The following is a 24,416-nucleotide window of genomic DNA, read 5'->3' as shown; positions in this document are numbered from 1 at the left end:
GCTTTCTTGTATAGTCATGCTAACATTTCCATATGCATCACTGCTTCCCAGCAACAACAGGACTCAGAGCCTCGCAAACCCCTTACTGCATTGCCAAGGGAGAAGACTGCAAGCACAGCCAAAGCAGCCCTGGTTTCTGGAAGAACTGCTGGCCCTCAGACTCAAACCACCGCCAGCTCAAGAGTGGTCATGGAATCAACCACAGAGTGCCATGAGGCCTTCTCCTGCACTTGCTAGAACATAGCAGTCAATAGAAAGAAACGTATGAATTCAGGTGAGACTTGTTCCACTGCATCTCCAAGAAGCAACTGTCATCTTCTTCACATGGTCTGCACTCAAGCTTGGGAGAAAAGAATAGGAAACATCAATTGATTTACAAGGGGTGAAAAATCTAAGATGGATAGGTGCCACAAATTAGAAGCTGAAGTATAACAGTAAAAGCCATATGCTTAAAAGTCCACAGACCGTATGCCCTCATTGCACTGAGTTCATTCCTTTGCTTCACATACCATTTCAAAATAGGCCTTTCTATATTAAATTTAGCAGAATTTGAGCAATGCAGCTTCCAGAAGCTGTTTACTTTGTGTTTTATAGGGTTTAGCTGGAAAAAAAAAAGAAAAAAAGTTTTCCTTGTTTTTAGATGAATGCTGGAGATCCAACACAGGCCCAGGAAGTCCTGTTATTTTCTTATTTCCAAGGGACTACTCTAAAATGAGACAAGAAACAAAAGCCTGATGCCTTTGCACCACTTTCCACTGCCCATTTGCACCACTTAACTACTTCTGATTCCTAGAAAGTTTCCAGTGCTCACTGTCACCTCTCCGATCTAAAACATTTCATATGATATGATTTATTACTATGCAGACTAAATGCATAGTGCTGCAATTTCTTGTTTTTCCAGTTTAAAGGAAATTGCTTTATATCTTAGGTTGACTTATTTTTTTTCTTAAAGTCCTCCCACAGTTCAATTTACAAAATGAACCATAGAAATACTTACACAATTAGATTACACAGGACTGTATTAAATTGAATTCAGTATTTGCCACTAATTTCTATGGCACGTTCTATAATGGTATCTAAGAACCAGAAAGCCTTTTTTTCCCCCTTTTTTGCTCAGTTATGCTATGCTTTCTCCTTATTAAATAAAATATATGTGCACGTTTGAATTAGCAACACTTTGGGAAATGCATCTGATTCAGTTTGTTTTATTACCACAAACGTAAGGCACAAAGCAGGTGCAGGTTATCACAGAATTTGATCATGGTCTATTTGCTTCTGGGCAGATGATGCAGCAGTACCCATGTACACGTGAAGGTCTCTCTACTCCTTTAAAACTTGGCTTGCATGCTCTACTAAATCCAACTCCTGTAAAGTAACAACAGGGCAGAGCATCTACAGCTACACGAAACTTCTACCGAAGTATTCAGGTCTCAGCACACAGGAACAGGGATACAGTAATCAGTAGTAAGCTGCTCAGGTTACAACTCTTACTGCTATTTTATCTATAGAATATCAAGTAGGTATGCTATTTTAAGTTTATTTGCTCAAAGCTGTTTTGCAGTTTACGGCAGTACTTCTTGAGCTACAGAGCAAATGCTTTGCTCTTGTGTACCAAGCCTCTTTCCTCAGGCAATGCTGATTGTGAGAACCCTGCAAAGAAGACTGTTGTAACGGTGCTGTATTAATCTAAAAGCATTTGTAACTGAATGCTGAAAAACAGGCTTGTAGATCTGCATGCTCAGAATCTGCACATGTGAGGTTACACATGAGTTAAAAGAAGAGTTGTGGGATGGGGTAGGATTTAAGCACAAAAATGTTATCTACTTGTTTAAAAAATAAAATAAAAAATTTTAAGCCACTGTCATTGAGTAAAATAAGGCTTTCAGAAGTGAAAATCCAGAGCAGTCAGCTTTTATGTACTGCTAACACAACCCTGACCACATTAAAAGCCTTGTTCTACAACTAAACTAATGCCTCTCTATCCCTTCCCACTTAGGTGGACAGCCTACTAAGAGGAATTTGCAACCACTGCAAATTAAGTTTAGTACTTTTGGTCATATCTACTGGCAAAAAAAGAATTTAGGAAAAAAAAAAAAGAAAAAAAAAAGGAAAGAAACAAAAAAGCCCAACAAAATAGAGCATAAAAATGTGCTCCCAAAGAAGGGAAAAATAGACTTCTATGTTTTTAAAATGTAATGTGATGTTCATTAAGGTTCTCTTGGGCCTTGGCTGATGATGAAACCTAACCATTAGTCATTCAGAAAAACACTAGAACCGAAACATAAGAAAATCTTCCCAGAAGCGAAGCATGTTGATTTTTAATTTTTTTCTATTAGGAAACAAAAACAAGGACAAAAAAGACTAATGGATTGGCAAAGGGTAACGTAGTTCCCAGGTATCAATTGTACTGAACCTGCCTACCTGATGACCACAGGCAACTGAGCTAGAAGAAACTGTACAAAGAAGCACAGTAAGAAGCACAACTAATAATACATAAATTAGTACTTTTCAGCCCATGAGGAACTTTATTGCTGCAATGTGAAGTCACAGAGCTAAATGATACTCCATCTTCTTATTTTTGACTGGAAAATGAGGAGGCCAGCACATCTTACCTGTGTAGGAGCAAGCAGACGAGCTCAAAGCAAGCTAAGAGAATTGTTTCCTCACACTTTGTGTAAAGTACCAGAGAGGACACATACTTTTTCAGGCACAAAGTATGTTCCATGCTCAATGTGACAATTCCTCCACTAGTCTTCATTTGGCTGCACTCTAGCCAGGCCTGCAATGGATGCTCTCAATCAAAAGAAGGAGAAGCACCATCACTTTGGCTCTTCTTTCCAGAAGGTACAGAGAAACTACATCTCTTCTTGCTCTATAGACTACATAAGAATGTTTCTGAGGCTTGATCTTGAGCTCAAGACAAACTTGTTCCTTGCTATGCATCACCTCAGGAATTAGCAGGGAAATAAACTCAAGGGTAAAATCACTTCCCGTTGTCCTACACACAGAAATTGTGGTAAATTTGCAATATAATCTTGGAAAACTAGGTAGACATACTGAAGTCTTAAAATAAGTACTGTGTTCAGTAAAAAAAAAATGATTCTATGAATTCTGCATGAAGTGATTTCAACTGAGATCACCAATCACGGTACTTGAGTTCAATCAGGCCTCTATGCAACAGCTACTGCTCCCAAAAGGGCTACTGTGCAGCTGACAATCATGCATCTACAACAACAGCAAGATAACACCACTGCCATCAAGAAACTGACAGTTCCTCATATTGTTTAAGAATGGATTTTATAAGGATGCGTACAGCTTTTCTAATATTAGTGAAAGAATGATGTAACATTTAAATATGGATTTAAGTATGGTCACCCATGCATCACAGAATTATAGGGGATGGAAGGGACCTCTGAGGGTCATCAAGACCAAACTTGGAACCAACGTGCTGAAATCTTGACCTGAAAGATCTACAGTGAATTGAGATGCCACTGTAATCAAATTAATGTTCAAATTAAAAGCTATTCAAATTTTCATTTTGTACATTTGCCCGAAGTGAAATCATTAATTTGAACAAAATACTTAAAAACTGTAATGCTTATAAGAATCTCTTAAAGCCTCATCTGAAACATTTCCTTTCTCATCCTTTCCAGTTAATAAAACATAGGAGGTTATCCTAGACTTCCAAATGTTCCTGAAGGCAAAGGAAACTAATATGGAAGAACATGAGCCATACCAGACAAAAGATCATCAGGAAAGTGATTTTCAAGAGTGGCCAGAGATGGAAGTCATTCTAGGCAGTGGCTCACAGAGCCCTTGAGCACATTGAAGAAAACCCATCAGCCAAGTCATCTGCTTCTTGATTTGAAGGAAAGACAGATAATTAATAGTGCCTTTCTTTGTACATGATTCTGGGAGGAACATCTCTTTCCTTCACATCTGTTCCAGCTTATGTTACCTTTCTTAATTTTTTAACTGGGGAAAGGTCAGAAAAGAAGTTCTGCAGCTCTCCCTAGGACAGTCTTTCTCTACCAGCTTCAGTCTTTAGCAAGCAACTGGACGCACAAAGTAGAAAGCTTCAGTAGCCACAGTAAGTGAGACACGTTCCAATAGTCAGCAGCCCTGGGCTTAAAACTTTCAGTTATGGGAATGGGAACTGAAAACCAAGTCTTCATCTCACTGGGTGAATCCAGTGAGATTGTTCCTCTTACAATTGCAGCAGATGAGAAACACTGTAAATCAGACATCAGAGAAAACTAATTATGAGACCCCAACCTCTTACTCAGCACCTCCTCCTTTCTTGCTTACGTTGCCTTCAGATCAGTTTTTGGCTTCTTTCCTTGGTCCCTCAGCTATACAAGGGGTCCAAGCATCAAGATTAAGGTACTGGGACTCCTGTTCAAAGCAAGCTCTGTAAAAAATCCCTTTGTAAAAGCACCAACAAAGGCTCTAATATCTATGCAGTACTAAGTTAAATATTAATAAAATGAATTTTTATTCTTGTACTTCTATAAGCTTTTATGATATAAGGGCTGCTCTAAAAGTAATGCCTCCTATTTTACTGTGATAGCCCATGACATCAGAGGTGGATGCTGTTGGGATGGCAGTAGGGGTTGAGTCTTCCCATTAATATCTCACTACATTTTGTTGCTGTGCAACAGATGGCAGTAGAGGGGCAGTCTGACAAAATGGTGCCTGACATGGAAGTGTGGATGAAGCAGAGTTGTGTCACTGAATTCAACCATGTGGAAAAATGGAATGCACCGACATTCATCAACACTTGCTCAGTATTTCTGGAGATCAAACAGTGAATGTGAGCACAGTGATGCAGAGGGTCATGAGTTTCAGCAGTAGTGACAGCGGTGTGAAAGACAAGCCATGTTCCAGGTGGCCATGCAGATTTTTACAAGAATGGTATGCAGGCTCTTGTTCGTTGCTGGTGAAAATGTGTAGTTCATGATGGAGACTATGTTGAAAAACAGTGCTTTGTAGCTGAGAATTTGTTTTATCATGTAGTGTTACTGTTCTTTTTGTATCTGTTGTAGTTTCCATGGAAAAAGATAGGAGGCATTACTTTCAGAGTAACCACGTTGAAACCTCTGAAACTCTACTTCTGTACCAAAGGTCCCAGTGTTGTTACTCATCAGCATGTTGTAGCTCTTGGCAGACCTCAAATAAGTGTTGTTTTAATCTGAATTAAAAACACCTACAAGTTTATCACTGGACTTGAAATTTGTGATCTACTTCAGCAGTTGAGCCACTTGTCTTTCCTTCTCCATGCTCCGAAACAGTAGCAATATATTTAAGATTACTGCTGGTGCAGGAGGATATGCTTACATTAGTAATGCAGTTATTGAAAAATTAGTTCTCAGTATGTTGAAAGACACTTGGAAAAACATCATCTAATGCTGTAACCAAGCAATTTGTCAAAGAGGTCATTCTAAATACATTTTAAAGTTTCTCAACAAACAACGTTTTCAAAACAACTTCACAGCATTCAGCACAGTTTCTTTCACTTGTTTTATGAGGAGCTTGTACCTATAGCATTTAGTCCCTCCATTCTTGCAAAATACATGCAGGTTAATGACACCAGGAATACACAGCCCCTCCTGGGTTGGAGGGGTATCAGTATCAATCAGCTCCTAGAAGCACAGCCTGGTAACACAGCCATCTTACACTCTTTTTCCTTACAGAAAGTCAGCTTAGAGGTAAGAAAGAAAAAAAAAGGCATTTAAAGACAAGGAAAAAGCCTGAACAACTTGACACAGTAATGGGAATAAATGAAGACAGCTTGCCTGCAAGAGAAAGAGTCTGTCAAAAGACTGCATTTAAGCCTTACAGCAGTTGTGCAGTACTGCTGAAGGCTCACTATGCCACCGTGTCTCTATAGAAGCTGTCAGGTGCCAGAGCAGGAACTACATAGCTTGTAGCTCTCTCTTTCTTTCCCCCTCCCTGAATAACAGGGGGAAGAGCCCAAATTAGGAATCAGGCCTCAGAGGTGCATCTTAAAGACAAATGAAACTAAGCCAGTGGGCATTCAGTCACATCTCCATCCCTCAGTGGCTGGCTGCATTAGCAGTAATGCCCTACACCTCTTGAGGATTGCTTCCTATGCAGATGAAGTTAAGAGAAAGGCTTTTGTCTTGTTTTGTGTTTTTTTTTCTCCCTGTGCTTCTGCAACCTGAGTGACTTGTTATTTGGCCTTTCTCTTGGCTTGAGCAGCTCCATCCTCTTCACCTCTGCTTCCAACAACTACACCTTCTGCGTAGTGTTACACAAAACAAAGAAAATGAGATGGTCTCGCTGTATGAAAAAAAGACAGGAAACAATATTCACTATTTTAAAGCTATTGTATCTTTAAGAACATTTGAAAAGAAAGTTAATTTAGGGGAAGACTGTTTTTCACTTTCACTTCAAAGCATTCATAAAATTCAAGTACCTACTCAGAAAAAGGAAAAAAAAATAGCAATTGGTTCAGATTGTGAGACTTCAAATGAAGTTTTCGATATGTTTAACTATAAATGGCATAAGTTAAAAGTCTTCATAAGTCAAGTTTCATCCTCAGAGATGTACCCTATCAATTTTACATGTAATTAAGCAGCATTTTTTTCATATGCCAGAGAGAAATTAAAACTTGGCACAAAATTACAACACTCCAGAGGAAAAAAAAACTGACAGCAGTGAAAAGCTGTGTGTTACATCATCTTTAAATCTAGAAAATTATGTACTTGTTTCCCTGGCATTTTTCACGTCATTCATAAGATGTTTTGAGGTAGGGGTTAGCCTCTTCTCCCGCATAACAGGATTAGAGGCAATGGCCTCAAGTTGTGCCAGGGGAGTTTCAGGTTCAGTGTTATGAAAAATTTCTTCTCTAAAGAATGGTTGTGTGCTGGAACAGGCTGCCCAGAGAGGTGGTTGCATCACCAACCCTGGAGGTGTTCAAGAAATGTTCAGATGTTCTACTAAAGGACAAGGTTTATTGGGAAACATTGGTGGTAGGTGGATGGTTGGACTAGATAATCTTGAAGGTCTTTTCTAACCTTGATGATTCTATGATTCTGTGTCAGGCATGTAGGGAATCCTTCAGTCTCTTGGGAGATTCAGACTAGCACTTCTCCTCCGAATGATTGCTTACTTATCAACAGTTATTACCTACTAGATGAAAACGATTCCCTTCACACATGCAGCAGGCCTCGATAGCCCCAGCAGAGATATACTGGTGTCTAAATGTGATTTGTTTGTTTTTAAAAAGAAACTTCTACCTCCTGCTGCAAGGAGAGCAGTTGGGGCACTTCTTGAGGCCTTCAAACAAGGCAGTACAAATATTTGCCACAGTATTCAGAGAAGACAGCCCAACTAACAGACAACGGGTGCTCGGAAATTCTTCTCCTGTGCAACACACATCTAAGAACGTCACAACCAACAATATTTGTGACGTGATCATGGGGACAGGTAGAGAGACTCTGAGTGAGAGTTCCCCTTTGTAATCAGGCTCCAAAAAGTAAGCCCATCTTCTTCGGGCAATTACTGTGTACCAAAAAGCAGTGTCCCTATGTACCAGTAGAAACAATAGCTATGCTAGGAGATATCCTGCTAGAGGGCAGTACATACACGTACTCCTAAAAGCTAGCTAGAAAATACCATGGAAAAGGTAAAACCTGTTTATTAAAAATCACCCGAGCTTTATTTAGTTTTTAATCACCTTTGCTAGAGATTGCACCAGGAATATAAACTGTTTCTTCACCATGTGCCATATGTTGCTGGTCTGCACTAAGATGGAAATGTGGTGGATATGGTGTAAGAATCCAAGATGAGCACTGAAAGGAGGATTACAGAAATCAGTTCTCAGTTGTCTCAGGTAGCAAAAATGTGAACTCTTAGGGGGAAGGGAACAGAAGACAAGAATAAACTCAGCATAAAATAAATCAGACGTATTGCCAGAAATTATCAAGCTTCTTTTTCATTACGATTCTTCCTAATTTGCTTACATTTCTCAAGTAGCTTGAGCAAAGAGTTTTCATTGTAACAGCTGTCCGAGAGCTGCTTCACTATGTGATTTGGTTTTGCTTCTTTTTTCTAACATTCCCTCATTGAAACTTTTTCTAAAATCTCAGGAAAATCTTACTGGTATTATGAATTGTTATTATATTGAATAGACTCCTGAAGAATCACCAGTGAGACAGAGTTCTGCAGACATTCTTGCAGAAAAAATTGTCACTTCTATAACTGCTCATGAAAAATGAATGAAAGGGTTCATGAATACCATCAAAGTGTTCTGATTTCTGTCTTCAAGATGATTTTGTACTTGTTCAGTTCTAGATTTAACCTTTTCTTCTTGAAATCTTTTCTGATTGATAGGGGTCCACACAGTTCAACTGCAATATATTTTTTTTCTCAACAAAATTGAGTAAGTATAGAGCCAACTCTGCTGGGAAACAAATATTATATTTCCAGAAACTCTGGGCTATTTTAGCCAATAATCGATCTTTGTCATTTTATGTAATAACATTATTCACTTATTTACTTGAAGTAAGTACAATTATTGCTGTAGCCTGGTGGTGGGGTTTTTCTGTTATGTTCTCTGTTGTTTCTTTTTTAGAATGGTTACAGAATTGACATTGTGAAGCTTAAAGTACCAAGAAATAAAGAAATAAAGAAATAATTTTTATCTCTATTTTTTATGCAATAAGCGTGAATAATTAGAACAAGACAAACAGTTGCCACTTCAAGATTAAGTACAGATTATGAAGAGAAAAATGTAAAGGACATGACAGCCCGTATGATGATCTTGATCCTTCAGGTGAAGGGTTAAAGTCTGGACAGGAGTGGATACACGTTCTGAGTTAACAGCCCACCTGGTATCTGGTGTTGCAAGTACTGCTTTGGGTTTTATCGCCAAGGATCCCTCATTCAGGAACAGGAGCACAGAGAACCACTTGAGTAAGCAGGATAAAAGCACCTTTGCCAAAAGACTTGCCAACCTGGTGCACAGGATTTTAAACCAGGCACATTTGGGGACAGCAAAAATAGCTCATGATTAAATAGGAGAATGGAGACAAGGGAGAGTCAAGTTACTAAGAGTTCTGAAAAAGAATAAAGCAGGTTTAGAGAAGGCTCTCTCGTGTTCCACACAGGCGTACAGCCTGGGATTCAAATAGGAGCTACCAGAGCCCCACGTGTAGGTGCACAATGACAATTTGTTGGAAGTACCTGTAACACAGTGGGACAGAGACAAAGGTGGATGGATGGACGGATGGATGGACAGATGGATCGATGGATGGATGGACGGATGGATGGATGGATGGATGGATGGATGGACGGATGGATGGATGGATGGATGGATGGATGGACGGATGGATGGATGGACGGATGGACGGATGGATGGATGGATGGATGGGTGGATGGATGGATGGATGCATGGATGGATGGATGGAGACAGGCAAATGAAAAAAGCAAATGAAACACAGTCTCCCACAGCCCTACTGCATATGTGAAGAGAAAACCTAGTTTTAAAGTAACAGAATGAATACATTGGAAAGTTGCCTTTGCAATACATTCAGCTCTGCACTCAGGTACCTAATACCAGCTCTCTTAATGTGCAGATCTTTGCAGCCAAATATTTCTTCTTCTAGTATTTTCCGATATCTAGTTCACCTTAGCCATCAAGAAAGCCCATCCCTAAGCTTATCTTCATGCTGAATGGTTATATGTTCACTAGATTTTCACCTTCAGAATAGCTAATATTCATGAATTTGCAAATGTGTATTATTGACAACTTTTGATTCAGAATCAGGATTGTTATTTCTGTGATCATTAATCACATTTTTTTAAATTTTATTAATTGTAATTAACACACATATGGCTTTGGAATTGAAATTTCACAATATAAAATGCATCAAAATTTTGATACAAATTATACTGGTAATGAAACACAAACAAAATCTAATGCCATATGAAAAAAGATGCCTCACATTTTGCCCTGAAGGAATCCAAGCAAAGCAAGATCAATGAGAGTACTCTCTGCTGACTGTATTCTGTCATCTTCCTGGAGAAAACAATTCTCAGCACATTTGGGTGAATGAGAGTTCATGCATTCTGAAGGTACAGAGATGATTTGGGAACTGGAATCCTTTATTAATCCTCTGCTAAGGGATGGTGAGACATCCTGAGAGCTTTACCATGTCAGTCAGGGAGGAATCATGGTATCACATTATACAGATAATTCACACGCTTTTTGCTCAACCCATATTGTCAGTTGCACTGAAATTTTTACAGAACTGAAAATTAGCAACTAAGTAGGCTTTCCTGGCAGGTATTGTCTGAGCTCTGAGATTCCACCTCATGCTCTCTGGGGGTCCTTTGTTCACCTGAACAGAACTGCAAGTACCACCTTGTTAGCACAAAGGAATAGTGGAAGCAGAAAGGAGAGGATCACTCAGAACTAGCACAGGAGATAACTGCAAAGCATTAGGAAACACTTAACTTTTACAGGTTTGCTTTTAAAGAGCATGAGGTATGCAGCAGGGGAAGAAGGGGGAAGAGGAACATGCTTATGTTTCAAGCTTAAAAGATACTGATTCAATGGAATATCTAAATCTGGGGATTCTGAAGCATACTGTACAGACATATGAGCTGTCAGCTGCAAACTACTCCTACGGCTCTAAGAGTTGAATGTAGCACCATATGTTATGCCATGATTATTGATTTTCAATAGGTGTCAAAGAATACTTCCAATTTTAATCTTCATTTTCAATCATTATTTTATTTGGCAGTCTAAACACAATGATGACATATTGTCTTGATCCAATCTCTGAGCACCTGCTGTAGGTATGTTCTTTCCCCACTCCTCCCTCTTCCTTTAAAGTTTGAAGGGGCAAAAAAAAGAGAAACTTTGAGACTGAACAAGTCTGAGGGATTTTGCTGGGTGAGAACACCGGGCTCATTAATCACACTGTCTCCTTATAAGAAAGCTATGATGGACAGAGAACCTGCTTTAGCTGGAGGGTTGGACTTGACAACCTCTAAAAGTCCCTTCCAACTCCTACAATCCTGAGATTCTGTGTGATAGCAGCCTATGACTTGTGGCCTTTAAAGAAAGAAGTCACACTGTATTGCAAAGCTGAAGCTGTGTAAGTACAGATCATTTCCCATACAGAACAAGGCAATCCTATGAGGAAGCTGGCATTCCCATCACTTCTCACCTTCTGACTCCAGCAACAGGATGAGAGAGGAATGTCAAAACTGAACATTCATCACCCTCCTTTTATTTACACAGGGATGTGTGAACAGGCTGGAGAACATTTAGAGATGAGTGCAATGTCCCAGCTCCATGTCCTTGTTGATTAACCAAAGTAAAACTGCATGTGCTGGTTCCATGACATTTATCAAAAGTCATTTAATCCCATCTTTGAACAAATGGCAGAAGAAGTGACACAATGGTCAGAGGAGTTTTCTCCTGATGCTATGCAGTGGAATGCCATCCTTGGCCACACTGAGCTGTATAAGGAAGGAGGATAGCATTCTCCAGGGATAGCTGCACAGCAGCTTCATGAACACCGTGACTCCTCCCACAACAAAATGCCAGTCTATACATTACTGTCTGCAAGTATGCGTTCTATACTTGCACAAAAGCTTTTGCACCTGCTTCCATATCTGTGAGTGTATCGTTGCTTTTTGAGTAAGAGAAAGACCCCCACACTTTTCAGTTGGGGTTAGTGCTAATAGTTCACAGGTGCACGTAAAGCAGTTGGGAATGACTTTTGGATGCACAGCAGCTGGCAGCACAGGTCACAGAATGCCATGAGACGGCAATGGTCTCAGAGGCACTGGCCCTGATAAAGCTATTCCCTGTCCTTGCTGCAGTAACTGCTCTGTTCTCCCTGTTTTCTCTATCTCTGATGTTTAAAGTAACCTCAAGCAGTGAACCATACCTAATTGCATTTTGGTTTGTCACCAGCCCAGATAATTCATGTAGTCTTCTAATGCTACCAGATCAATGGCTTTCACTTTCCCATCTCTTCACACTTCAATGAGGTGAATAGTTTCTGTAGCTGGATAATGTCTCCCTAGTATCATTCTTCCTTCATTTTATGCAAGATTTAATACATTCTCCATCTACAAATTCTAATAAAAATGTTATTTGAATTTACACAAAATAGTTTGCATTTTAAGAATGCTGAGAACAGCAGCAAAAGATTACATTTCCTTATGGAAATTACTCATTCAACACCTGCTAGTCACAGTGAAAGCAACAGAATCCATACCTACAGCCTTCTTATTTCTTGATTTTCTTTTCAACTCCTCCAGGTGCCTCAGGTAACAATATTCTGACAGAGCAGTATCAAGTTACAAAATATAACTGTATAGCTCAGTTTACCTTGCAAATCAAAATTCACTTGGTAATGTGGTAGGGACATAACTGTTCAAGCTGGAGTCACTGTCAGGTTTGGGTTTACAGTACAGAAAGGGTACTGTTTGCCAACATGCAATAGCTGGCAATGCAAGGTCAAACACAGAGAGCATTGGGCTGTGAAGAGGCATTTATTCCATTTACTAACACCATGCTGAGTTTCTGGTACCTACTGTAAAGTGGCATCCCCTTCTCAGTACAGCTTGTGCTAGCTCTACCACTGTGCAACTTAATTAGAGAGTAATTTTGCATGAAATAGCTCATGAGGTTTGAGCAGGACGGCAGCACAGGTAGGTCAGTAGCTGCTGTTACATTTGGAGCACCAATGATGATGACACAGCTATCGACAACCCAAAAATAACACTGCTTGAGCAGCGCTACGTTTTCTAGTGGGAGCTGAATTATTCTGCACTTGCCATCAAGATAGGCAGGGCAAATATTTCTAGTCAGCATGTCTCCAACTGTTAGATCATTAAGGTGCCTGCATATGCTTGACATCTCGGATAGATGCCATTTGTAAGAAAAGTACTACTGTACAGAAATACACACAAAAGATGTGTGTGTGTATGTATGTACACAGACAAAATGCAACACAAGACACAGCCAACATACTACAGCTCCTCCTGTTTTCTCAGTGCAGTGAGGGGAAACTCAAAGCCTGACCAGTCAAGAACAAAAAGCCAGGAGGTTGGTCACTTTTAAAACAAACAGAAAGGAATTATATTGCCACTTCTCTGGTCTGCTGTGTGAGACTCCATTCTCCACGACTGCTTTTGAACAGCCACTCTGGTTTTGCTTTGCTTTAAATAAAGCACACACTGCATGCTGCTTCCTGATTTTTTCCAAGCATAAAAGACATCCATTGGGATCTGATGCAGTAATTCTAAGTATGTTAAATTCTTCTGGGAAGTACATGACTGGAATACTTATCTGAAGTAGCAATTCATTTTCTAGCAGAGTTTTCTGTTTGAGCAGACAACAGAAGCATTCCTGATCCTCTCAGCAGTGTCTATTTGTTGAGTCATACACAGAGGGGGAAGACTCTCAAGTGAGTTTTTAGGTAAACTTTCATTGTCTTATTTCACATGAGGAGCATTAAAAATATAATATCAATAGAACTAACAACAAAAACAAGACCAGATGACCCACACGTTTTATAGTGGCCCAGAGAAATAGAGGCTTGAGCTCTGAAGGATTTGGTGAGTGATATGCTAAATATTTGTGCAGTAAGGATGTGATCACTTGGTTTCTATACCAAAGCACTGACTGCTTTGATTTTAGCAGCTAGAGACAAATCACTAAACACACCAACACCCACTGTACCTTTGTAGTAAGATCTTCAAAGGACTCCAGCAAGTTAGGTCTGCTTTTTCTCTGTTCAGCCTAATTCTAACACTCTTTAATCAGTTTACATTTTTCTGCATGGCTTCCCAGCACATCAGTTGAAGTCTTATGCAAAGATGCTTTTCAGAAAGGCTGGCCTACATGCAAAATATAGGACATGGCTCTTCATAGAGCTCCTGGGACTGGTGCTCTGCTGTGTCCAGGCCTTCAGCTCTGCACTTCCCAGGACCCTCACACCTATGTTTTCTATTCCTTTATCTTCCTTGACAAAATTGATTTTCTGGTTCTGACCCGCTTTTTGGCTCCTTGTCCAGGCTTCTGATTGATTTTAAAAGAATGGAGCCCTATGACAAAATTTTAATAATCCCTCCAGACAAGAGCAGTAACCTGAATAAATCCAAAGCATAAAACTACTCTCTTCCGACCTTTGCATTTTTATTGTTCCCTACAGACAGTCACAGATTGTGGTTGTCCAGTCCAAAGGCTTCTGCTCCCTACACAACTGAAGATTCTTATCTATTGTCCTACCAGTACTGTCTTACCAGTTTGTTTTTGCTGCTGCCCTGTAGCATCAGGTGGATGATGCCCATGTTTCTGCATCCCAATTGTTAGTCATATTTTCTGCTATTTAAAGGTAAAACAGTAATCTAGAAAGAAGCACGTACATAGTCGGGATAACAGCGGAATGACAGATGTTATGTTTGTATCTGATGTGCTCTGCATGTTGCTTTGCAAAAAGTCAAAATTTTTGGAACTAATTTGTTTCATAGCTTCTCATCCATCATCACAATCCGTTGGTGTTCTTGGATAATTATTTTTTAATTAAACAAAGTGACTCTCACCTTCTCCTTGACATTGAATTCCATGATGATGGTTCCTCACTCACAGAATCACAGAATCACAGAATCACCTGGGTTGGAAGGGACCCCAAGGATCATGTAGTTCCAACCCCCCTGCCTAGCAGGGCCACCAAACATACACATTCAGATCAGGTTGCCCAGGACCCCGTCCAACCTGGCCTTAAACACGTCCAAGGACGGGGCATCCACAACCTCCCTGGGCAGCCCGTTCCAGGGCCTAACCACTCTCCTTGTAAAGAACTTCCCCCTAACATCCAACCTAAATCTTCCCTCCTTCAACTTAAAACCATTTCCCCTAGTCCTGCTGTTGTCAGCCCTTTTGAAGAGTTTACTCCCCTCCTGGGTGTAGGTTCCCTTCAGGTATTGATAGGCTGCAATGAGGTCACCCCGCAGCCTTCTCTTCTCCAGGCTGAACAAGCCCAACTCCCTCAGCCTGTCCTCATAGGGGAGGTGCTCCAGCCCCCTGATCATCTTAGTCGCCCTCCTCTGGGCCCTTTCCAAAATCTCAATGTCTTTCTTGTACTGAGGGCTCCACACCTGGACACAGTACTCCAGATGGGGCCTCACAAGAGCCGAGTAGAGAGGGACAATCACCTCCCTGTCCCTGCTGGCCACCCCTCTCCTGATGGAGCCCAGGATCCCATTTGCCTTTCGAGCTGCCAGAGCGCACTGCTGGCTCATATTCAGTCTCTCGTCCATCAGGACCCCCAGGTCCTTCTCTGCCGAGCTGCTCTCAAGGACCGCTCCTCCCAGCCTGTACAGGTGCCTGGGGTTCTTCCGGCCCAAATGCAAAACCTTGCACTTTGCCGTGTTGAACCTCATCAGGTTCACCCGAGCCCAGCCCTCCAGCCTGTCGAGGTCCCTCTGGTCAAGCAAGAGCAGTCTCAGAACTTCCCTGACTTCTTTTGTATGGAGTCATGTCTGATCAAGGATGCACCCTCTATCTGGAAGGCATTTTAACAAGTCTCTGCTCCTGCAGAGAAGGAACCCGCATACATGCCTCTAAAACATGCACTAAATGGGACCTAGCACAGCAAAACTATGCTTTCAAGCTCTAATTGAGCCACTGCAAGCAAAAGATTGACTGCTTTTCTGCACTATCCCAGTGGCATACAAGTAAGCATATATTTATAAACAGATCCTTTAATACATATATACAGTTGCAGCATTGTTTGATGGAAGGAGGAAGGGAGACATGAAGAATCAAGAGAAAGAGCCAGAAAAAAAGACAGAGAGTGACTATATGTCTTTTGAAAATAGTTTGCTCCCTACCATCTAGGAGGTATTCAACAACCATGATTTATACACTTATCCAAAAATTCCCTTCTGATTTGTCTGCCTCAGTAACCATCAGTCCTCCACAGGAGTTAAAAAATGGTCTGCTGCTACAACAAATAAAACACAAAAAAAAGAATCATAAGACTCTATGGTGTACTGGGGCTACTATTCAAATCACAAGTTCTTTATATCTTGTTTAGTAACAACCATAAACTAAGCAATAATAAATGTCATTGTTAGCTCTTCAGACCTGTTCTGGATGCTCAGGAAAGGGAATCTGGCAGCCAGCAGCACTGCTATCATTCAGGCAGGATCACATTCCCTAGGGTTGCCTTGTCCAATTTGTTTGTTTTTCCATCTTATGTTCATATATGCAGTCCTTTTTCCTGTGCTACACGGGATCATTCTGTGCTACTATTTCTCATGAGGATGATCATGAGTTATAAGAAAAACAAGCAGTATTTATTAAATGAGCAAAGTTCATTTCTTATGCTGCGTGTTTCTTATTCTGCAATCTGCTGTGTTTATTCACTTGTTCATTGATGCATATTCATTAATTTGAAGCAGGTTTCCTAGTCATTGTTTCAGACCAAGCTCCAGGCAAGTAAAACATTTAAGCAAGTGCAGGAAAGAATTTTAGGAGTGTAGATAATCCTACTCAGAGAACTGAAGTAGAATCAGCTATACAGCAACATCTGCCCCTGGTGTGGAGTAAGAATAAACTAGGAAAACGTTCATCCTCTACCCTCAAACATTTGTGAAACACAATCTGTTTTTACAGTACTTCACAATCACACTTTTCTCCAGGAAGGGAGGTTTTGCATTAATTGCCAGAAACGGCATGTCTAAAAATAAAAGATGCAAAAAAGGAATCTTACGATACTGATGAAGTGAGAAGGATCTCAAAGCTTTGAGCTCGATTTTTGACGGCAATAGAATGCGCTAAGAATAGCAGATGAGTGGGAGTAGTCAAGGCTGAAAAGTTTCTGGAGTGCTTTGCTGATTTCTCTGCAGTCTCTCATTCAGGCTACCTGTTATGTGAGAACATTAAATATTTTGCGTCTTGCAAGGTAGTTGGGAAATGTCTATTATTGACTTGTGCACAATTCAGTGGCGTAGCCACAATATTAATAAGAGCAGAATTTGTCTTAGATTTGTTGACAGGGAATTCCTACTGTTATATCAACTAAGACAAAAGATGTAGTGACACGTTAGGCCAAAAGACACCCAGCAAGTGTCTGTCTCCACATTTGCTGCAATGCAGTTAGAAAGGTGTGTAACAATAGGATTTAAAAAGAAAATCCAAAAAAATTCACCTGCTAGGCAGGTGAAAGATGGATCTTGATTGGATGAGTCAAAATCTACTCTGTGTTGCATTGCACTCTAGCACAGCTCAACCTGAATCTCTGCTCTCCCAAATAATTATTCTAGAATCAAAATTAGTACAGATAACCAAATCCTCAAGAAAGTCACCAGTAAATTTCTTCACGAAAATCACTGTGGAGCAACTGAACCTCAGAACTGGCACTAAGAATTTATAGAATTAAGAGAGATCTACATCAGAGCTTCATGCTCCTGGCTTTTTCAAAGAGAAGCCAACACTGACACTGTGGGCAGCAGGACTCTAGCAATACCTGAAGATCAGTAGGTCACTGTCTCTCAAGAAGGCACACTTTCACCTGACCTGCATAAGGTTTTGTTGTTGTTGTTGGCAAAGCGTTGACACAAGCTGTCCAGAGAAGCTTGGAGACCCCATCCCTGGAGACACTCAAGGTCAGGTTGAATGGGGCGCTGAGCAGCCTGATGGAGTTGTTGGCAACCCTGTCCACGGCAGGGGGTTGGAACTGGATGGTCTTTAAAGTCCCTTACAACCTATGCCACTCTGTGATCCTATGATTGGATTTATCAAAGGAAACAGGCATTCCACATTGACAAGAGTTTTGATAGGAAAACAAACAAGTAAAACAATGGAGTTGAAATAAAAACACATGGCAATTGCATAAATAAGAATACAAACACTTTGTGAGAAACAGGCTGCTGAAACAGGTATGCAAATGCAATTTACACAGCTATATTAACACTGGGGTCTCAGACAGCTCTTAGGACAGTGACACTAATCACTTAATAGTCAGTAACTTTAGAAAAGCCATAAAATAGCTTTCTTTTAAAACAAGTACCCTTGCTTTAAACACCACTAATTTTTAATATGAAATATGAATATCCTTTTCTGCAGCTGAAATTTGCAGTTGAAGTTAAATATGTCATAACACTATGGCTATTACATGAAAACCTTTGTGAAGCTCTGTCACCTTAGGTTATCACACAACAACATCCACTCTCTTTGAAGGCAAGTGAGTACATTTGCTGTGTTATCTGATTTCACACAGTCAAGGAATAAAGATCTGTTGGGGGATCCAGATCCGGCATGCCATATAGCTAACTGCTGAACTCACCTAGTTCATTTCAGTAGAAGACAAAAAATTTGCACTAATTGTCTTCTCTTAGCAGAGGCAGCAAAAGTTGGCGTAGGTGGGGATTTCACTTTCCTTTCATTCTGCCTGTGTCACTAGTTTAGGGCTTTCTGCAGTCTTGCATTCATTCAATAGTCCAATTTGCCTTCTGATTTCTTATTGAAGAAGGGCTGTTTTCCTTGCCTTCCATGCCCTCACTTCTACTTCAACAGCTGATTCCCCTAACCATAAGAAAGGAAATACTGCAAGAACTCAGTAGGTCTGTGGACCTTCCACTGTACTTTTGCTCTGTGGTTACCTGGAAGCATGACAGAATCCCTGATAACACTCAGACCTTCTGCTACAAAACATAAATCAACCTTTGTCTGTGGGAACCATGATGCTCCACTGAGCAGCTCTCACTGGATGCCAGACATACCCTGGTTACTAGTTCTCCAGTATATTCATTAAAGTTTTCATCAGAGCCAGGTGGACACCAGGCCCCGTGTTTAAGGAGAGTTACATCATTACATAAAACAAATGAGGGCAATCAGAAGTACTACAATAAACATCACTCTCCTTATGTTCATCCTTACTAAGAGCATTATCTGAGATGATTTAGTAACATACTCATATATGTCTTCCAAGCCTGTGAAATTGGGCAACTTGCAAAAGTCTCAGTTCTTGTCCAGATCGCAACCTAATGTAATTTCATCATACTGCTAATATTTAAGCTCCTTCATTGTCACCTAGAGAGTTGCAGCATTGCCACTGCAGGAGCTCATCATCATCTAACATTTCTTGCCGAATTCATAGCAACAACTTGAGTCATCCCTGTTCGGGTGAGTCACTCATGCCACATTCTCTTTAAGTCACACAAAATAGCTAAGCGACAGCCACCAGCAGCCCTATGATTTTCAAACTTCTGCATCATTATATCTCCCATTGGAACTTCTTAGTGCTAAGAAGTCCTCACTATGAGGCAAATGTAATTAACAAATTTGTTCCTGTTAACATTATAAAAAAAAAAACAAACCAGATATTTTACACACATGCAAATAAAAGCCCTTACACCTGCTGATGTCAAAGCACTGCATAAAAAATCATAAGAAGTTATCGTGGTCATTATAAGGAATCAAACATGCAGGAAATTTCTAAAGCTGATGTTTGAGATCAGTTTTCAGAGACTGACAGCAACCCAACCTCTGCAGGGACACTGTAGAAGAGTGTTCTAATTTCTCTACTTACAAGCCCTACCAACTCCTTTCTGTTATCTTCAGAACAAAAAAGTGGTAGTAGTACAAATGTGTAACTGCCGTTACAAGTAGTAATGCAGCAGTGACCTGCTCCTCAGGCATTAACATAATAGTTAAACAAAAGACCTTGAGTATCAGCCCACGGATCAGGAAAGTATGAGACTGTTATCTGAAACGCAGTGTCCAGTTCTAGGGTTCCCATGTTCTGTACTTCCCAAGAAAGACAAAGATATATTGGAGTAAGACCAGCAAAGGGTGATAAAAGACGATTAAGGGCTTACAGTATCTTTTCTATGTAGAGAAGCTAAAATAGGTGGTACTATTCAAGCTGTAGAAGAGAAGGCTCAGGAAGATATTATCAACACGTATAGATATCTGATGGCAGGCTGTAGAGAAGATGGAGTCAGGCCCTTCTCAATAGTAACCAGTGACAGGACAAAAGGCAAGGGGCACAAACTGAAATAAAAGAAATTAGATTAAAGCATATGAAAAAATGATTGCAGTCAGGACAGTCAAAACTTTGCCATAGGTTGCCCAGAGAGGCTGTGGAGTCTCCATCCATGGAAATACTCAAAACCCAACTAAAAATATCCCTGAGCAACCTGCTGTATTTGATCCTGCTTTGAGCAAAGTAGACGGTCTCCAAAGCACTCTTCCAACCTCAACTATTCAGCATACATAGCTTCTTTAGCTCACAGAAATAGATCATATCTCCTGTGTAGCAATGACTGGAGAATGTCACACAAGTAACTGCAGAGGAGTCAGAAGTGGTATTATCTGTCAAAGATATCAGTAACCAATGTTACTTCTTCAGCAGGCTTCTGGGTCGTGACAAATAGCCAGTGTCATACCCACAGCTGGACAGCCCCCAGTAAAATGTAATTGTTAATTGGGTACACTCTTACACAAGCACAGATGCTTAAATGAAGCACCAAGGAATCATTCAATTTTTGGTCTGGAATGATCTGGAATGATATTGGACAATATTTGTGATATACTTCAAAATAGGCTGGCAAGAGGAGACTTCCTGTGCAGAGAGGATGTGTCTGCCCTTGGTTCTCTGGTCTTTGCGTTTGGGCAAAAAAGAATAATCAATCATTTCAATTGAACAGTTTATCCTTTCCAGGGATTTTTCACTTAAGTTTGTCACAAGAACACAAGAGCCTTTCCTTACTCTTACTTGCTCCTCAAACAGATTGTGAAGGTGCTACCTGGGGACTACAAGGCTTTCATTTTAAAATTACTAACCTCATGACCACGTGAGAACTTCCAAAAGTTCCCCACAACCCTCTCATGGCTGTTTCAACTACGGTGTTTAAGACAAAGTTAGCAAAGTGCAACACAAGCAATGATGTAAGACTAAAGTTTGCTGCTACAAGCAATGAAGAATGTGCAATCAGACGCTGGCAAGACTAAGTTCAAAACCTGGCTCTGCGATCCAATCTCCCTCCAAGTCTGTTTTCATCACCTTCCAATGCTGGTAAGCCAGTGTATCTGTGCATATGCGGGAAGTAAAAAACGTGCTCAGAGAAAGAAAAAGCAAATGGGTGAGAAACAAAGAGAAAGGAATGGCTTACAGCTGCAGTTTTAAAACTGCATATCCCATATCATTAGCAGAGCGCTAATTACTTCACAAGCCGACTCCAATGGCTCTGAACCAGCAGAATACTGCTGTGTGTGTGTGAAGCCAGAGGCCACTGCTCCCCTCATTGACAATATCTGGCGAAGCTGAGTTACTGGACCTCTGCCTACAGCAAATGCATGGATGCCTCTGATCCTTTCCTTTCTTGTCCTCAACTGAGAGGAAGAGGAGCAGATGATACACAGAGTTGCAGGAGGCTCCTCTGCACACACGTGCACAAGCTTCGGGCTGCTGCTCGATGTCCAGACAGCACTAGCCACAAAAACCCCCTAACATCTTTTAAGTACTGAAGCTCTATAACTGTTCAAGTTCTCTCTGCCAATTCATCTGGGAATACCAAGTAGCAAACACCTGTTCCATTCAGCTTCCTGAAGCTTGTGGAGAAAAAAATAAAGAAAAAAGCTGAGTAATATCTAGCTTCCTAATAATTATTAAGCATGTGTTAGTAAAGTTTACATAACACATTTTTCTACAGTATTTTGGGTTACTGCAAACTGGAGTTTAACATTTGCCATTTTAACAGTTTGGTGGTCTTTACTAAAGCAGAGATTTGTATGCCTGAGATAAACATCTAAGTCACAAACTTTTGCTACCGTCTTTAATCCCAGAAGTCTACTGGTTTCTGTCTCTGAGCAAGTTTTCAGGTTTCTGTATCACCCTAGGGAATCACCATGTTGGGACTAAGCTGCCCACCAGTTTTTAATTAGATGGACTGAGGCACTAATTGTTGACCAAGCTACTACTGAAGCCAATAACAGTACTGTAAGGTAAGCTCACACATGCTGTTGAAAATAATGACTTTTGAAAACTTATTCATTAAGTAATAAAAAGAAAATAATGGTGTACCTTCAACAGCACATTGCTACAATACAGAATACTGGGGAGCCAAAATTAAGGTTGGATGGATACTGTAAAATGTTTGAAAGTGACAGTCCAGTGAGCAAATGAAAAGACGAATGCTTTAAGAGGTGATTTTCTGAATCTCCATTGCATGCTTCCTGTTGTACTTGTGCGAAATTGTTACAACAGTTGATATCCTGCTGCTGAAATCCTTAACCAGGTTGCTTTTTACAGGCAAGAACGTGCACAATTAGCTGGAGCAAGGACTGCAGCAGGAGCACTCCTAGGTTTCGGTTCACTGATATACTTAAGGCCAGGCAAGTGTTTAAGCTCACAACTCAGTGTTTTACTGCTTTAACTAGGACAGTCACAGTCCACAGTTAAGAGCAGAAAAAAGAAATGGCTCTACTGCTCACAGAAGGATAACTTGTTTAAGTTTGGGAAACTATGTTTTTACAGCAATAACAGTGCCCCATCTTATGATTCATGCTTTTACATATGTTTGGCTAAACAAATGCATGCAAACAAAGAAAAACACACACCTTTATTCAGTGTAATGCTGTTTGTAGCGCTTTCAAAGTATGAAAAGCTCAAAGCTGTTCATCAGGCAGAGAGGGTATGGGTCAGCCCTGAGACAAGCTGCACAAACAGGGAGTTGGACTCAGCCGTTGCTTTGAAGCTCTTCCCAGCCCTGCATTTTAATGATGCTTTATTGATGCATAGGAGTAAGCTGACAATGCTTTGAAATAAGATGTGAAAGCCGCCATCCTCATGTTGATCCTTTCTGCATGGTAGGAAGGCAGAGTGTGCAAGGCCACTTCCCTTAGCTGTTTAACGATAAGCAAGCCATCACATCCAAGAAACCATGAAGATGTAAGAAAAGATGACAACCTGCGCTAGGAAATGAAGAAATGTTGCGTTATTCCTCAAGAAGAGGAAAGGAATGAGGGGCTTAACAATCCCTCTTTTTGCTTCCACACTACAACTGCTTAACGTGTTGCTAATTCTACTGCATGCCTCCCACACCATCCTTCCACTCTCAAAAGCCAGAATCTTGTCTCATTTCTTTCCTATAGGAAGGTATATAAACAACAGAAAACTGATGCTACGAGGACAGAACAGGGAAGTTTTGCCTGCAACTGCTGCCCTTGTTGTGGCTTTAGATACAGTTCCAAGGTATTGTAATCGGCTCTAAATCCAAACTGATACGGGATTTTTCTTTCCTAGCTGTGAATGCCTGTACCCTCCCATAATGAGGCAGCTACTTGGTAGCTATACAGAGAGCTGGTCCAGGCAGTGGATTTGGCTGAAAACTCTTTTTTAGGAGGGGCTATTCTTTTACTGGATTATTCATTCTGGACAGATGATAGTGCCAGGTGAAGACATAAGACATGGCCAGGGATAGGTCAGATTATGGCAGCTGACACACAGATTAACTTAAACTACCACAATACTATTTCTTTATAGATCAGAGTAGATCCCAAGTTTTCAAGCATGAAATAATGGAATGGTGTTCAAGCAATAGTGGCTAGTGCCCCTTCCATTCTCTGCAAGGCTCTGCTCCACAATGATGGCTCTCTCAAATACAAGCCTTCGTCAAATATGTGCTTTTAGTCTTAAATCTCAAATCACAAACAACTGTCATTTTCAGTTAAGTGATACTATAAGGCTATTTGCACTTTTCTTTCCATGTACTCATGGAAGATTTTATGATGCTAAAGCGTTCAGAATTTTTAATCAAGCTGTGAAAAAGCAAAATAATATTTTCCCAGATTTACAAGCAGTATAGGAAAAAAAAATAATTTCCCAGAAATTAGTTTTCTGGAAGCATGGGAAATCATGTTTAAAGCTAGCCAACTTTGAGCCACCCGTGTCAGCTGAAAATCCACAAGAGTTATTATTCATTCACTGATGTGTAGCTGCAGTTGTCACAGATGGCTCAGGCCCCGTGACACAGTGCAGCCAAATACTTATGCAGTGCTGCAATGAAAAGAACTCACTGCAAGAGCAGCCACTCCATTACCAAGAAGCTTTCAAATTCTCTGATAGCCAGGGAGCCTGCAGAGGGAGAAGAGAGAAATCAAGTCCGGGGATTGCTAACGTTGAACTGCTAAGCATGTTGGTTTTGATGAATCCAGATCTGCCGAAGGCCTGCAAAAAAGTTGACTGAAAAGATTTAACAGTTTCAACTGTCCAAGTAAAGTTCTTTGATCAAGTATATTTTGAAAGCACAAAATCCCTGCTATCTCAGCAGAAGATTAAAGAATTTCTCTGCACAAAAGCTGTGATTCTGCAGGAAGAAATCCAATGAACCACTTGGGAAATGATGACCTCTCC

General features: G+C 40.5%; 1 protein-coding gene across 9 annotated transcripts in view; it reads right to left on the bottom strand.

Annotated features, from left to right (window-relative positions):
- Nucleotides 1-24,416, bottom strand: part of PHACTR1 (phosphatase and actin regulator 1) — a 291,827-nt gene that overhangs the window by 234,316 nt on the left and 33,095 nt on the right. The window lies entirely within an intron of this gene.

Source organism: Lagopus muta, chromosome 3 (assembly GCF_023343835.1).
Source record: "Lagopus muta isolate bLagMut1 chromosome 3, bLagMut1 primary, whole genome shotgun sequence".
Lineage (NCBI taxonomy): Eukaryota > Metazoa > Chordata > Aves > Galliformes > Phasianidae > Lagopus > Lagopus muta.
The sequence above is the reverse complement of the archived record's forward strand: the minus strand, read 5'-3'. Positions and strand labels throughout refer to the sequence as shown.